The 16,390-nt window shown below is 34.3% G+C and overlaps 1 long non-coding RNA gene across 1 annotated transcript; it reads left to right on the forward strand.

Moving 5' to 3' along the window:
* Positions 1-924: 924 nt before the first annotated feature.
* On the forward strand, positions 925-13,391 carry LOC21411986. Its single transcript, XR_002902259.1, has 6 exons — positions 925-1,532; positions 1,955-2,037; positions 2,134-2,209; positions 8,968-9,019; positions 11,129-11,199; positions 13,061-13,391. It is a non-coding gene; the product is annotated as an uncharacterized LOC21411986 (long non-coding RNA).
* Positions 13,392-16,390: the final 2,999 nt, after the last annotated feature.

Below are 16,390 nucleotides of genomic sequence, written 5' to 3' on the forward strand. Positions count from 1 at the left end.
AAAGGAAAACGCATGCTAACGGTGAATTATTCAAAAAAAAATTTGTTATTTTTAAATTTTAAGGGGCATTTTGTTAGAAGATCAATAGTTCAAGGGGACAAGCGTAATTTGCTATACCCTCCAAGGCTTCAACCCAACAATGTTCTCGGTTGTGGGTGTCGTTTGAAACAATGTTCTTTTCCAACGGTAAAGAAGGGGTCTCGTTTCTTAGCCCTCACATGAAACTCCCCAGTTGCCACTTAAAAAAAAAAAAAAAAAAAAAAAAAAAAAAAACTCTCCAGCGGCCTCACTCTTTTTCCATCTCTCTTCACCCCTCTCTCTCTTTCTCCCTTCACCGAGTTTCTCTCTCTCTCTCTCTATTGATCTCCTTTTCTCGTTCTGCGTCTGGAGATGTCGAGCTGCGACGAAGATGTTGAGCCGCCCTCGTTCTTCGTTGGAGATTTCCGCTCCTACCATCGATGCGACTCGCCGGTGAAGAATAGAGGGAGAAGACTGGTTTTGTCGCGATTCCGGATGCGATTTCAAAATTTCCCCGTTCTAGTTTTGTTGACTTTTAATGCCGCGATTTAAATGATTTTGCTTACTTAGTTTTGTTGAGTTTTGATGCCGCGATTTGTGCTTCGATTTCTCGATTTTGCTTCTCTGATCTTTTTGAGTTTTGATGCGGCTTTCGCCGGAGATGTTCGGGTGTGGCCAGCTGCGAAAGCCTTTTCCTTTCTCTATCATCGCCGCTGCGAATCCAACGTTCAGAATCGCCGACAACATCCCGACATTGCGACGATCTCTGCAATTCCGATGTTGCAACTTTCGCGTTTATCATACCTCAACCCCACTCCAAGTGTTCGACCAAATGTCTGCATAGAACTCCTCTTCTGTAGAATCTGAGTTTGAAATTTTGATATGAGGTTTGTGAATTTGATCTGAGCTTATGCTAAATTTTGTAAATTTTTTGTTGATGTGGATGTGGGCTCTGAGATGAGGCCATTAAGGAATGGAAATTGCGTGGAGTAACCTCCTCTCCTCTTTCTTAGGGGTTTTTTTTTGGATAATTTCTCCTTTTTTTTTATGTAGGTAAAATGAAATTAAAACGCCTCTCTTTGTTGTTTTTTTTTTCGTTTAATTTTTCCCTTGGATTCTGAGGTTGGGGATTTTATGATTGTTAATACGCTGTGTCGTATGGACGGGTGGAACAGTTAACATTTTGGTTTCTATTTTAGTTGGTATGGAATATGCATGTTTGTTGACTATTTGAAATTGTGGTAGACAATCTAAAGGACTAACAATGATGGAAATGCAATCATTGAAAAATCTACAAAATACCAGTTGGAGCATTTAAGGATTTTTGGTAGAAACTAGCTTGCAGGTTACACTTAATTTTAATATTCTATACTTGACCATGTTTTGAAAGGAGTTGGTATAGTTTTTGAGCTAACAATTCATTGACCTTTGGTTGATTGCTTGTGGGACATTTTGTGAGATACCTGGCTAGAAAATTATACTCAAAATCAGATCTCCACCGGGCATCTTAAAGGGTAAGATTTGTTTATCTTATTCGTTTTTTTTATGTTGAAATCTCCGTTTTTCAATATTACTGATATTTTTAGCTCCAATATTACTGTTGGCGTTTGACTACTGTTTCCACTGGTTCTAGCTGTAATGTTCTGTTGATCTTCAATTTTATTTAAAGTGTAACTCCCATATTACTGTTGGTTTTTAGCCTAACATTGGCGTTGGTTTGTAGCTTGATTGTTGCCACCAGTTTTGTCATGGTAACTTTGTGAGTGGTATTAGATCAATTAAACTATTGCAAGTGTTGGTGCTGCATATAGGGACATTTTAAAAGCATAGATAAGATCCCTTTGGATTCACCCAATTTTTGTTGTAATTCTTATTGGTTTTATATATATAAGTAAGATAATATTTTATTTAACATTTGCTATTAAAATCTTCTTAGATACTCCTTACGGCGAGGACTCTTGTGATCGCACTCGAAATGTTGTTTTTAAGGAAATTGTGGCGTTGACAAACTAAAAAAAGGTAGTTAACTATTCCTTTCTTTTGCTTACTACAATTACTGCAAGACTCCATCAACATTATTAAATATATTTTATGCTCCATATTGATTTAGTGCAGGTACAATCTTATTGGAGTCTTACGGCGTGTTATTCACAAAAGTGATCAATATAAATAACCAACCTCCTTGGCTAAGGTATCTAAATTATTTAATTTCTACTTTTTTCCCTACTCATTATGTCTTCAAATTAAAATTTCTTGTTTCTCCTTAAAATTTTATTTAAATTGGATTAAATTTACCTTAAATGGTTCTTTTTTTCATCAGCTTAATAGTGACTGAAACTACTAGGAGTATCTTCTAATTCTGGCGGTATGATATCCAATATTGTCATGGTTTATATTCCAAGGTCATTTCTTCTGCTTAAAACTACTGGAGTTGTCATAATATATGTAGAAGTGCATGGTTTAGTGTTAAATATGAGCACTGTAACATGGCCATTGTTTATAGGTCCAAGAATCTGTTAGGTAATTGATTAGCTCTAGCTTCTGTTTCCATAAGATTCGGAAGCTTGGATCTTTTTGGTGTATTCACTCAATTGGGGTTTTGCTTAATTATTTCGAATTTATCTCTCTTTTGGATATGGGGTTCTAGATGTTTTTGTTGTTTTTCTATGTGTGATAGGATTGGATCATTTGAACGAGAAATTATGAACACCGGTATTGATGAATTGTGCTTCTCTGTTGAATGTGAACTGTTTACATGGAAGTATGAGGAATTAGATTTAAGATTGAATTGGTTTTTATGGAGCAGTGCTTATGTGGTTTTGCCATTTGTTGTGTCTCTTTGTTTTGCTTACTTTTCTTAAATTTTCTGTTCATTCCTTTTTTTAGGAGACAATAAAATTTCTTGTGTAAGTTTCTTATTCCATGTATGGAAAATTGAATGTATATATCATGAATGACAGTGTTTAGTGTTTGTATTAGGTGAATATCTTTTTCTTTTGACAGTGTTTAGTTTCTCTATTGGGTTAATATCTTTTCTATTCAAGGTTTCTCCAGAAAAAATATCATGTTGAATGTCGTCTTTGTTATGAGTAGTACGATGAGGCTCAATTAGTAATTTCTATTTTAAACAGATTTGGTGCCGTTCTTAATTTTCAGTGCCGTCATGTTGTAATCTTACTGTAAAATAGTTGCTGCGGACTTTATATTACATGTTTAAAGTTATTATTGATAAGGAAGGGCTTCCTTTAGTTTTTTTATTTTCTCTTTTATTTTATTATTATTATTATTATTTTTTGCCTGAAAACAATTTTCTTTTCCACCGAATGCATTTTGTCTTTTAGATTAGAGCACAGTATCTGTTCTGTTTCAAAATAAAGTGCGGCAAGGAGTGCAACATATATTCTACATCAATGCCATGTTTGATACACTTTTTCAGAGAACAATAGCTCTCCTTTATCACATCAGTATTCCAATATACACATTTTGTATGTTTTATAAGTAAAATACGCTACTATTCTATTGTAACAATACACTGATACATGTAAATGTAATAGTTTAGTGATGTCCTTTGACAACCAAAAAAAAAAAAAAGGAGTTGAGAATTACAGCTTGAAATAAGGCACGTACACATACATGTGCTTTTCACTAGTCTAAATCTAAATATACATAAAACTTAGAAGAGCGTTTTTCTCTCCTCTCTCCACGTGTCAAACCCAACCTTTTTCCATCTATATTTTTCTTTTTTTTTTCCTTGACTCCGCTTCATCTGCTTGCTTTTTTTTTTTGCTCTTTCCCCTCCGCCTCTTCTTTTCTCTCCCCCTTTCCTCTGCGTTGCTTTTATGCCCTCTCCGCTTAGTCATATCTTCTTCTCTCCAGTGCCTTCTTTGTTACTTTCCAGAGCAAGGAAAACAACAGGTTGGTAATAGAACAATGACGCTTTCTGATTGCATAGAACAATTATGTGCTAATGGATGTAGGGTGTTGAGTTCTTGATTGCAATTTTTTCCCCTTTTTTGTTTTGATTGATGAAGGATTGAGAAGTAGGCTATATGTTTTTCTGGGGAATCCTAATCGATTCTTTGGTTTTTGAGTTTCATGTTTTAATAATTGATAATAATAAAGTTCTTTATACTACAATTTGGTTTGGAGCTTTGTTTGGAGTTAAGCTTCTGTCGGAGAGTTATGCTGGTGGTTTTCATTTGATTTTACTTGTGGATTAATAGAACAGCTTTTGAATTTGAAGAAATGAAACGCCGGTAGCTTGAGTTAGGTTGGGTTTTTTTTTTTTTTTTTTTTTTTTTCCTTCAAATTAAATGCATTGTTGAGTAAAACTTGAAAGGAATAGTGTCACAATAGTGCTTGAATGAAACGACTTTATGTTTCTTTTTTTATTTATATTTTTTCGGTTTCTTGTTTTGAATTGAAATTATTCAATAGGATTTTTTATTCACAATTTCCACCTAATGTAAATTGTAAACTAATGAGCCACCCAGGACAGGATTTTTCTGTCGTATAGTTTCGATAGCTTATAGGCTATCTGTACTGACCGAAGTGTTTTTTTGGTTTTTATTTGCTCCACTCGTTCATAGTTGATCCTGGCTAGAAGAATAGATTGATGCATTTGTTGGTTCATAAACAGTTATTCAAGTACTTTCCTTATCCTATATCTTTAGATATGGGTGTGCTCAAAGTTGTGAAGTTCCTTTATAACTTCTCTGAATAAAGCCATGGTCCTTGGCAAAGTGTTCTATTGACTATTTACAGTATATCATATATTTGGTGTAGTTATATTTCTTGGATACATAATATAAGAGCTACATAGAGATTTTGTGCATACTTCTGCTACCATTATCTTTGTTTTTGAGCTTTCAGTTTTTGCATTATTTTAATTGCTTTTTGGCGCTGCTATTTTGCAAACTCTGGAGAACGTTGGACTTTTAGCATTCTGTTGGAAATAGAATATTCGGTAGTAAATGTACCGAATCATAGGGCTGTAAATAGAAAGATTATTATAGGCTGTAATAAGGAAGATTTAGTCAACTAGAATAAAGTGTAATTAGTTAGGATGATTTGCGTGTTATGTACTTTCCTAGAATAGTCTCTTAGTTTATGTATTTATACGTATTCTGTAAACCTTAAGTTTGTGCAGTAAAGATAATTCTTCATACCCCTCATATTTGCTCATATGGTATCAGAGCAACCCTAGCTGGCAACCCTTATTCGAAGAAAGAAAAAAAAAAAACCAGAAACTCCCTTCAATCATTCTCTTCTTCAACCATGTCCGACCCTTCTGAATCCTACTACTAGGAAAATCTTTGTTACTTTAGATGTTTCTTTCATTGAAAATCAACCCTATTTTCAAAAGAATTTTCTTCAAGGGGAGAAACAAAGCATGGAAGAAAATTTTTGGGATATTATTCTAGACCCTTTACCGAAACCTGTGGAGTCCGAACCTAATCAAGGGATAAATTTAAATCTTTTTGAAAGGAATGTTACTAATCATAGTACTATGTTGCCAGTCATTGTTGAGTCTTCTAGAGGGGGAGAAATACTATCAACCGATCCTAAGGGACGTAATTCTGAGCTTCTTGTTTTTACTCTAGGAGAAAGAATCATCAAAAGATCAGAGGACTGACTAATCCCTTGGTTCTGAATCAATCAGATGACCCGAATTATGAGCCTATGGACACATCAGGTAATTTGAATCCTTCTCAACCTGATATTTCCTCAGTATTGCCTGAAAAAATTCCTCCTGAATTCTTTAATGATCTTGATGTTCCCGTAGCTATTAGGAAAGGTACACGCTCTTGTACCAATCACCCAATCACAAAATATGTGTCTTATGATAAACTCTCTCAGTCTCATAGAGCCTTCACATCCAAAATCTTTGATTTGTTTGTTCCAAGAAATATTTAGGAAGCACTTGATGATCCAGGTTGGAAATTAGCAGTAATGGAAGAGATGAATGCTCTATGCAAAAATGAAACATGGGAGATTGTGGAATTACCTAGGGACTAAAAAACTGTTGGTTGTTAATGGGTGTTTACAGTTAAGTGCAAAGCCGATGGTAGCATAGAGAGATACAAAGCGCGACTTGTAGCCAAGGGGTTTACTAAGATCTACGGTATTGATTACCAAGAGACTTTTGCTCCTGTGGCTAAAATTAACTCTATTTGTGTATTATTGTCTCTTGCAGTAAACTTAAACTGGTCCTTATATCAGTTAGACGTGAAGAATGCCTTCCTTAACGGAGACTTAGAAGAAGTGTTTATGTGTCTACCACCAGGCTTTGAAAGATTCTTTGGCCAAGACAAAGTTTGTAGACTTAAGAAGTCCTTGTACGGACTCAAGCAGTCCCCTAGGTTTGGAAAGGCTGTAAAGAGTTATGGTCTTCATCAAAGTCAAGCAGACCATACCCTGTTCTTTAAGCACACAGAGAAATGGAAAATTATTGTTCTAATTGTTTACGTTGACGATATAATCTTGACAGGCGATGATCTTGAAGAATTGGCAAGGTTGAAGAAAAGACTAGCACAAGACTTCGAGATTAAGGGCCTAGGGACACTAAAATACTTCCTCGGCATGGAATTTGCAAGATCGAAGGAAGGTATCTTTATAAACCAAAGGAAATATATCCTTGATTTACTTAGTGAAACAGGCCTTCTTGGTTGCAAAGCTGCTGAAACACTTGTTGAAGTTAATCTAAAACTTAACCCTGCTAAAGCCGAAGATGTGATTGAAAGAGAGAAGTATCAACGATTAGTTGGAAGACTCATTTATTTGTCACACACTCGTCCTGATATAGCTTTCGCAGTTAGCATGGTGAGTCAGTTCATGCACTCTCCAGGACAGGAGCACTTTGATGCAATCAACAAAATTTTAAGATACCTAAAAGGGTCACTAGGAAAAGGTTTGATGTTCAAAAAATGTGACAAGATACAGGTTGAAGTCTTTACAGACGCTGATTGGGCAGGGAGTGTTTATGATAGACGATCGACCTCAAGATACTGTGCCTAATCTTGTTTCCTGGCTTAGCAAAAAGCAAAGCGTGGTGGCATGGAGTAGCGTGGAGGCAGAGTTTAGATCACTAGCTCATGGAATTTGTGAAATCATGTGGATAAAGAGACTATTGGAAGACATGAAGATTCCAGTAACATTGCCCATGAAAGTTTATTGTGACAACAAGGCTGCTATTTTGATTGCCTACAATCTAGTTCTACATGTTAGGACTAAGCATATCGAAGTAGACAAGCATTTCATTAAGGAAAAACTTGAGAGTGGTCTAATTTGTATTCCCTATGTTCCAACTAGACATACTCACTAAAGGACTTCACAAGAGGCAGTTCGAGTTCTTAATAGGCAAGCTAGCTATGGAAGACATCTACAAGCCAGCTTGAGGGGGAGTGTTGGAAACAGAATATTTGGTAGTAAATGTACAGAATCATAGGGCTGTAAATAGAAAGATTATTATAGGCTGTAATTAGGAAGATTTAGTCAACTAGAATAAAGTGTAATTAGTTAGGATGATTTGCGTGTTATGTACTTTCCTAGAATAGTCTCTTAGTTTATGTATTTATAGGTATTCTGTAAACCTTAATTCTGTGCAGTAAAGATAATTTTTTATACCCCTCATATTTGCTCATACATTCTTATTACAGCCTGAGACTTCAAGAACAGTACTTGATTTATTCACAGGCCTTCCTCTTGCTGAGGGAGGTTTTTTTCCTATTGATTGGAGCTTTCTCCAGACCTCCGGGAAAAGAATGAAAAAAAAGGATCGAATGGTACGATCCCTCTGTCACCCCAGAATGAAAGGGGCGATCTCCGACTCGGTATTCTTAAAAAAAATAGAGAAATCAGAACCAAGTCAAGATGATACGGATTTCCAACAGATGAAATCGCACTGTCGTCTTCCCGAGAACCTGCATGGGATTCGTGAACAGGAAAAGAATCGAATTCTAATGCAAGGAAATAATTTGAAATTTTAAAATTCAATAGAGTTAGGATAAAAAATATACAAAATCAATAAAAGCGTTGGTATATTTCTTTGTTCCTTTCTTTATTCTCCAGTTCTGTCTGTTCATCCTTAAGACGCCTATTTGATTCAAATTTTACGCTATATGATTTATAATTATTGGTGTGTTGTCCTCTCTCTTATTTCTCAAAATTGAAACTTTTCTCTGATAAATTTGTATGACTAATACAATGTGTTCTAATTAGCTAGTTCAGACTCTATTCTGTATTACTTTGTTAAATGCTGAACTGAATAGGAATTCTAATTTGAGAATGAATTGGAGCTGCTTCTTTTTGAGAGAGTTAGGGAGAAATAGGCTAGGAATCTTTAGAATTTTATCTGCTTCTTTTGAGTCTGTCATGAGCCAATTATAAGACATGGCATTGTACAAGTTCCATCTTGAGGTTGGAGAGTTTTTGGAGATGCTTTGCAGGAAAGGTGTCCCAAACGTAGCATAGGTTGATTAAAAGAATACAAGCATCAATTGTCCATATCCTTGCTTAGATGGATGAAGGATTGTTCTTGTATGATAATATCAGTAATTTTTTTATAAAAAAATAAAACTATCATCATTATTGAACTATAGCCATAATGGCACTTACAATAGACGAAATACACTCGGGGAAATCCTCCAACTATTCCTGGTCAGAATCTAAGGAGGTTTAAAGATATAAGAGTACCATTATATATATGTATATTGTGCGTAAGTATATTAAAAGGTAACCGTCTCAGATCTTACAAAAACCAAGAAATTCAAAATGTCAAGAAGATGAGTTGTGTCTACGATATCTTTGTATGTTATTGTCCCCTGTTCACTTTGAATGCCTATAGTTGTTGGTCTTTTCTTCTGTGTTGCTTTATCTTGCCTTTCTTCTTACAACTTCCTCCGGTTTTTTTTTTTTTTAATTTTTTTAATTTTTTTAATTTTTATGTAGGTGGTTCTGAAAGTATGCCTCTAGAGATCAAATGTTCTCGTGGTTCTCTCAGGTACTGTTTCAATTATCGTTGTTTTAAGTGGTTTCTCTTTCAGTAGTATGAAAAAGGAACAAAAAAGGTGGGAAGAATAATTCCAACCTAAGCACAAAGATCCTTTTTCGATGTAATACTTCTAAAATTAGTGAATGTGTTGCTGAAACGGCTGATGCCAAGAATGCTTGTGAAATTAATGCAACTATTATGCCTGAATGTGATCTTACTGAAGTTATTGCTGGTTATATTACAGTGCCAAATCTTTGTGGTATTACTTCTGATGATGATTGCCTTATTGTTGAGTTGAACTCCTGTGCTAATTTAAACCATGTTCATCTCGATGTTGAGCAACAATTTAAGAGACACAATGATGCATCTCATGCACGAAAAAAAGGCATTTATTGTTGGATAAAAAAAAAAAAAGAAGCAAAATAAATGAGCCAAATAGCGGGCTCTCCTCTGACAATGGTTGTTCTGGTTTAGGTATTAGAGAGGTGTGTAGATTTAGGTCCCGTTCATTTCACTGATTCGAGTTTAGAATTTGAGTTTTGCTACAGTAAAAAGCTCTCACATAAAATCACATCTCAACTCGAATTAAAAACTCGAATCAGCGAACTAAACGAACCCTTAGTATTATATACCTTTGCTTTTTTACTTCTAAACTTTTGATCACTTGCTAATTTTATCTCGTTCCTTTGTTCTGTATTTAATGTTTGTCTGCTGTTTAATTGTAGATGTTGCTAGTCATGGTGGCAATTAAAATCTAATGGTCATTTGACTTTTTTACTCATTGGTGCTACTGCTTCTCTAATTTCTTAGTCCTTAAAGAAAATAGTACTTTTAACACTTTTGAATTCAGTGAATTTACTTCATAATTTCCTCATCTCTTCTTAGAGAAGATAGCATGTTCTCAATCTGCAATAAACACATACATATTTTTCTTTCAATTTTGAAGATTACTTATCAATCTTTCTTTCATTCTATATGTATATATAGACACACACACAGAGACACATACATATTTACAATTTATATGAAATTACAACATGATTTTCATTTTTGCGTTAAATAAACTTGTCCAACTGAGTTTAGACGCGCAGAGCGCGTGTTTACAACTTGTATATGAAAAGTGAGATGGACCTGTTTACAATGGAACCTTTTTTTTTTACAGGCTCTTTCTTTTATTTTTTATTTTATTTATAAAAAAAAAAACTCTATAGGAAGTATTAAAAATCCTTTCTTTACTTTCGTCAGAAAAGGTTTATGCTATGTTTGGTAGGAAGGAAAAAAAATATAATAGAAAGGAAATATAAAAGTGATAAAAAATAACAATAATGAAAAGGAAATTGATTTTCTTTTATGTTGTTTAGTATGAGAAGATGGAAAGAAAATGAGCTTACCTTCACTTGTTTGGTATTAGAAGTTAAATTGGAAGGAAAGGAAAAATCTTACTCGTAAATTACTTTTATACTCTTAAATTTTTTGCTTGGATGTTAATGGAGAAAATGATAGTTTAGTAACTTTGCTCACTTTAATGAGTTGTCCTCATTTTTCATCCCATTTTCTGCCCACTTGTGGAAAGAAAAAAAATAATAGGGCCCATATGTATTATTTTTCACTCTATTTTCTCTTCCTTTCTCTTTTCTCTCCTACCAAATAACTTATATTTTTATTTTTTTTCTGAAAATTCCTCCACTTTCTTTCTTCCTTCTACTTTTCTTTCCTAGCAAACATACTCTTAAGGTGAAAGTTGTTTTATGTTTCCTCTTCTTCCCTTAAACGTGGTTTTTTTTTATTTTTACTCTGTAAGAAATATTAAAAATTCTTTCTTTACTGTTGTCAAGAGGTTTAGCATGCCAGTTGTTTTTCACTCCCTCTCCTTTCCCTTACACGTGGTTCTTTTGCATGTGCTTTGCAGAAAATCGAATCATTATAGATTTTTGTTTTTCCATTTTTTCCTTGGCCACGTTATATTTGCTTTCCCTTTTCATTTACTTCTCTCTCTGTTTCTCCCTTTCTTTCTATTTCATCCTCTTCGTTTTTGACCTATTTTCTGAAAACTTTTTCTTTTTTTTTTTCGTTGAATTGGTTGAAAACTTTTTCTTGTTATCCTATCTTTCTCTCTAGTATCTGCCCCCAATTGGTGATGAACTCTGACAATCGTCGAACAGGATGTCCGGAGATGAGTTTTTTTAGAGGTAATTTTTTTTTAAAAAAAATAAATCTGGCTGCTTGCTTTCTTTCTTCTGCTTCTTCTTTTTTTTATTTTTTATATATATATATGATGAGGGTTTTACCTGCTTTGCTTAGGGAAAAAAAAAAAATAAATCTGGCTGCTTGCTTTCTTTCTTCTGCTTCTTCTTTTTTTTTTTTTTTTTATATATATATATGATGAGGGTTTTACCTGCTTTGCTTAGGGAAAAAATAATAAAATATTGTAAGATGTAGCCTTTGGAATTTTATGAATTTTTTCATCCTAGAATGAAAGACAATTCTAATTTGCATATGAGTCAAAGGTTCTTTTTATGAGGGGTAAGGGGGAAATATAGTAATGCTATATACACTAGCATTTATTTCAAACTATACAAGACATGCAATTTTACAAGACTTAACATGAGGTAGAAGAGCTCCGCGAGGTCAGGCGCACAGATGTCAATTAGTATTGTGCTACACTTTAGAAGAAACTTCTTATAGGAAAAGCTCTACTTTCTAGTAGATAAGGTGATTAGCAATTTGACTTCGACGAAGAACTTTAGCTCTTCCTAGAATTGGAAAGATTGTCAATGAAAATTTATTGAAGAACTGTTTTGGGATCTTGGTAGTGGAAACATCTTACTTCTTGCATTTAGTGTCGCATTGGAGTTAATAGACATTGGCTTTCGGGTATTAGTAGTTGATTATTGTGAGAAATAGTCATTAACTGGAATGGTTTTTTTTTCCTTTCTCCTATTTGGTTAGGTCGTAGCCTAGGCTGTGCGGGGTCTTTTTTGTTTTGCAAACATTCCACTTGTTTTTCAATTCAATTTGAGAACTCTTCTTAAAGAGATGCAGTATTTTTCAAAATTTTGCGTGGCATTATTTGTATTCAGAGTGGGAGCGAAGTAATTATAACAAATTGCGATATATAGCATTGTTTTTTCATGCTTCTTGAACTGGCTACCAATATTCTCTTTCTTTTCTCTTTTAGGGAAAGGCTGTTTAGGTATTTTGGTTTTGTATTGGATTTTGAATGTGTTTCTTTGAATTTGAGTTTTTGTTCATTTTTTTTGCTTCATCTCTTACTTTTGTTTGTCTTTTTTGGTATATATAATTGGATCTCTACTGAAATTTGTTATTCATTTAGTGCATTTCGATCGTTCCTTCAAGAATCAAGGTGTTGCATTTCTCCTGAGATATGTATTGAAGTCATTGTCAGTGCGTAATCTTCTATAACCTTGATACATTTGAGAGCTTTTTGAATTGGCTGCTTCTAATACGAGATTATGATGATGTTTCTATTAAAACAAATTTCATATTGAGTGCCATGCAAAGATAATAGCTTAATTCAGTTTATGGAATCTTTAAACATTATGTATGCTCAGGACATTTATATAACTATTTTAACTTTACTGTTAGTTTCAAATGATTGGACTCCGACCCCACATTATGCACTCACCCTTAATTCGTGGCTGGTATGTTGGTATGTGCTTGATGATTATGTTCAATTGTCAGTTAAAGTATATATATTTTTTCCGTTTGTTCAGTTTTTTCCCCTTGAATCTATGTTCACCCATACTTTTCACTCAAATCACCATTCTTATTTTACTTTAAAGTATATGTGATTCAATATCCAGAGATGAAGATCGATTCGTTGTGAAGTGAACTTTCAATCTTTGTTTGGTTTGGATGTGGCCATGTATATATTTATTAGGTAAATTTTCATTTTTAGGTCAATTGACTATATGTTTACGATGTACTATAAGCTATAACTTATATGTGTTTAATGATTTTAGCTATGGTATTGTGGATACATATGCTTACAAGTTGCAACTTCATACTGATAGTAACACTTGTTTTTAGGGAGTAAAGGAAGAAGTTATCGGGCGCCCTTGAGGAGATGTCTACAGCTGGAGAGGAAGGTTTATTTATTTGTCAAAAATTGATGAGACTCGTGCTAGGAAAAAAGCTTTTTGATGTAATAGGTATTGTTATTGTGGAAGAATGTGTTTTACACATTAGGAAAGTTTGAATATAATAGTTAGTTTTCCTAGAATTAGGTTGATTTGGTTAGTTTCCCTTTTTAGTGTGATATCCCATAGATTATGGGATGTGATTGCCGTTTCTAAAGGCTAGGACTCCTGTATATAAACCGGTTGTAATTGTCATGCAATAATACAATTTTTCCTCTCAAATTACCACAGTTATGACCTTAAAATGCAAACTGGTAAAGTATTTATGAGTTTTATTCTTATTGCGTGTTTGTGTTATGTACTTTGATAGTTTGTAGTTGTTTGTGGTGTGCAAACTTGGTTTTTTAATCTTTTTCTTCCACTTTTGCCCTTTCTTTTTCACTTTTTACTCATTTGGAGTTACTGTCAAATCTATTAAAAACTCAAACTATGAGTTTGGCCAAATTGCAGAAGTTGGGGATTCTGGCGGTGCTTCCAAAGTCCTATCGCCTCTCGCAAGTCCTGGAAAGCCTCAGTCTATCTGTAGTCTTTCGGTGGCATGCCAATTCCAGTGATTAGCCACCGATTGACTTTGGGGCCACCATCAAAATTCGAATCAAAATACGACTATTATGAATAGCAAAATCTGAGGAACTCTGATCTTCAACGATGACCGATAATCCTTCCTTCTATCTCTCTTCCCTAAAACTCTGTTGCACCGTCGTGATTTCGAGGACTGTTTTGGAGGTTTTATTTATTTTTGTTTTTAATTTTTGCAAGGTGGACGCATGAGGTGTGTGCTCTGTCCCCGTCGTCTCAAACCCAATCGGCCTCACTTCCACTGTTTCTGTCATCCATCGCCCTATCGACCATGGCAATGTCAATTCCAAGCATCATCTGACAATTGTTTATATTCTCTACCAACAACTTTCTCCGATTTTCTTTTTTAATGTAGTTTTTGAGTGAAATTTTCAGAAAATTGCGATTGATTTGGATTTGGATGCGATGATAACTTCTCGATGGGCTCTTGGTTCAGTTGAAGTTTGCTTTTTATGTGTTTGTTATAATGTTTCAGTGAATGTTCATTGATTTCTCTGAAACTCAAGATGATTCCAAAGTCGTCAACGGAGTTTCCATGGTGAGTTCATCAGTGTTTTTGTGGAATTTACTGTTCTAAAAATTGATTTTGTTAGGTTTATGGTTGTGTAAGAGAAGATTAGCTTAGTGAAGATTGGCTGAGAATTTGATAGGAGTGGAATGAAATATTTCAGTTTTCTCTATGCAATAGTCAAGAAAGCCAAGACTTAAATTTGTACTTGACTAAAGTAATCACTGGAACTTTTTTAGTTAATTTTCCAAACTTGATAATTTTAAGAAACTTTTAACTGAGTGGCTGTTCAATTCTAATTATGTTGATCAGTTTTGGAAATGGCAGAGAATAGGAGATGTTTCGTACGAAATAAGAAGAATAAGTGTGCAAATGGAAGAGAACGAAGAATTGGCAATATTTGTTAGGAGGTTTTAGAGAACAAAATGTAAGGGATTCTTAGTGTGCGAAGGATAACTTTCAGTTTTGTCTTGTTAAGGTATATGTTATCACTTTACTGTATGTATATGTTAGTTGAAAAATATTTGGTTGTTTTTCCGCGAGATCGTATAATTTATAACCGTAATGAATTGTTTAAACCCCACATTTTGTGGGTCCTTTTGAAAAATAGGCTTAAAATGTGTAATGTGTTTAATGAGTAGGCTCTAAAATAGAAAGTTTCAATGAGTAGGCCTTTCATTAAATGAAAAAATGTGTATTCCCTAAATGCCCTTCTCCTTTTCTCTCAAATTAAAAGAAAAAACGTTTGAAAAGGAGGAGCTAAATCCCCTCCTTCGCTGGGCAGTCACGAGGAAACGTTGCCGGCCAAAGTTCACCGGCGGCGCCGCCTTTCACCGCCGGAGAATGCCCCTACCGACGTCGACAATCGCCGGCATCCATGGTGATAAACAGTCCGAGCATTATTCTCTCAAATCTTGTATTTTTTATGCTTAATTCATTGTTTGAATGCTGGGTAATCGTGGTTTGGTATTTTATTTGAAAAACCAACAAGAATCATGCTATTTCATGGCCTCTTCGGAGTTGAGTAATCTGCAAAATCGAAGAAACTCACGTCTGTCATTTCTTTCCGTTCTGACTGGTGGGAGCGGTAAGAAACCTGAGTCCGGTCAGAAAGGTCTTACTGGTGGGCCCTGTAAGAAAATTGCCAACCGGTCTTTCCAGTAAGAAAGATCTGATCGGGCATAATTTTTAAGGATATTTTGGTCATTCACTCTTATCCCAGGAATAAAAAAAATAAAAATTGAAATTCTATTTATAACAAGTCTACGAATTGAATGGGTATACATTTGGGGCCTATTGACTTAAAAAATCCACATTTTGTTGGGAATAGTACATTCCATGCTTAAAAGTGAAAAAAAAAGAAAGAATAAAAAAAAAGTTGTGCCAGGACTGTGAGGCTTGATATTAAATATACAAGTTTCAATTTTATATTCAAAATTCTGGAAAACAGATTAACCCTATATGTATGAATTAGTAGGGGCTTTATTTCACTTTTTTAATTCTTATGAATTACTAAGCTTCCAGTGTAGAAACTATTGCTATAAAGAGACTAAAGAAAATAATAATATCCAAGAAGTTGCAGACTAGCGTTTTTATTAAAAGCACTAAAAGTTGAATGACGATAATATATTGTAAAAAAGATGCTACACTTCATGCTTTTTTCTCCTTGTGAAGCCTTGACGATCAAAGCTTTCAAGAGGTGGAACTGCACGCTAGGATTTGCATCGGCTAAAATGACTCAAAAAGTTTGACTCTTGATTAGAAACATAAAAGAGTCATTATTTATGTATGGGTTTTATCTTTGTCTAATTAGCCTACTTCTCTTTTTCTGTTGGATAATTTAATTAGCTTTGTTTACTTCATTTTGCATAATGTTTTCTTTGATGCTTATGTATCTATTAAGAAGTTGCATGTAAAATGTTTGATGGAATGCCTATTTGAGTTTCTGCACAATGATTTATTTAGGTTCCCCTCACCCCCGCTCTCTTTGGTCCAAAATAATTTGTGGAACTTGTCTCTCACCAATAAAATTTTGGTAGTTAACAAAAAACTAAGCTTCCTTTTTTATAAACTTTACTTGCAAACTTAGTTGTTAACTTGAAGGGATGGAAATTTTCCTTCAAATTCTCAGAA

This window comes from Morus notabilis, unplaced genomic scaffold (genome assembly GCF_000414095.1).
Source record: "Morus notabilis unplaced genomic scaffold, ASM41409v2 Scaffold468, whole genome shotgun sequence".
NCBI lineage: Eukaryota > Viridiplantae > Streptophyta > Magnoliopsida > Rosales > Moraceae > Morus > Morus notabilis.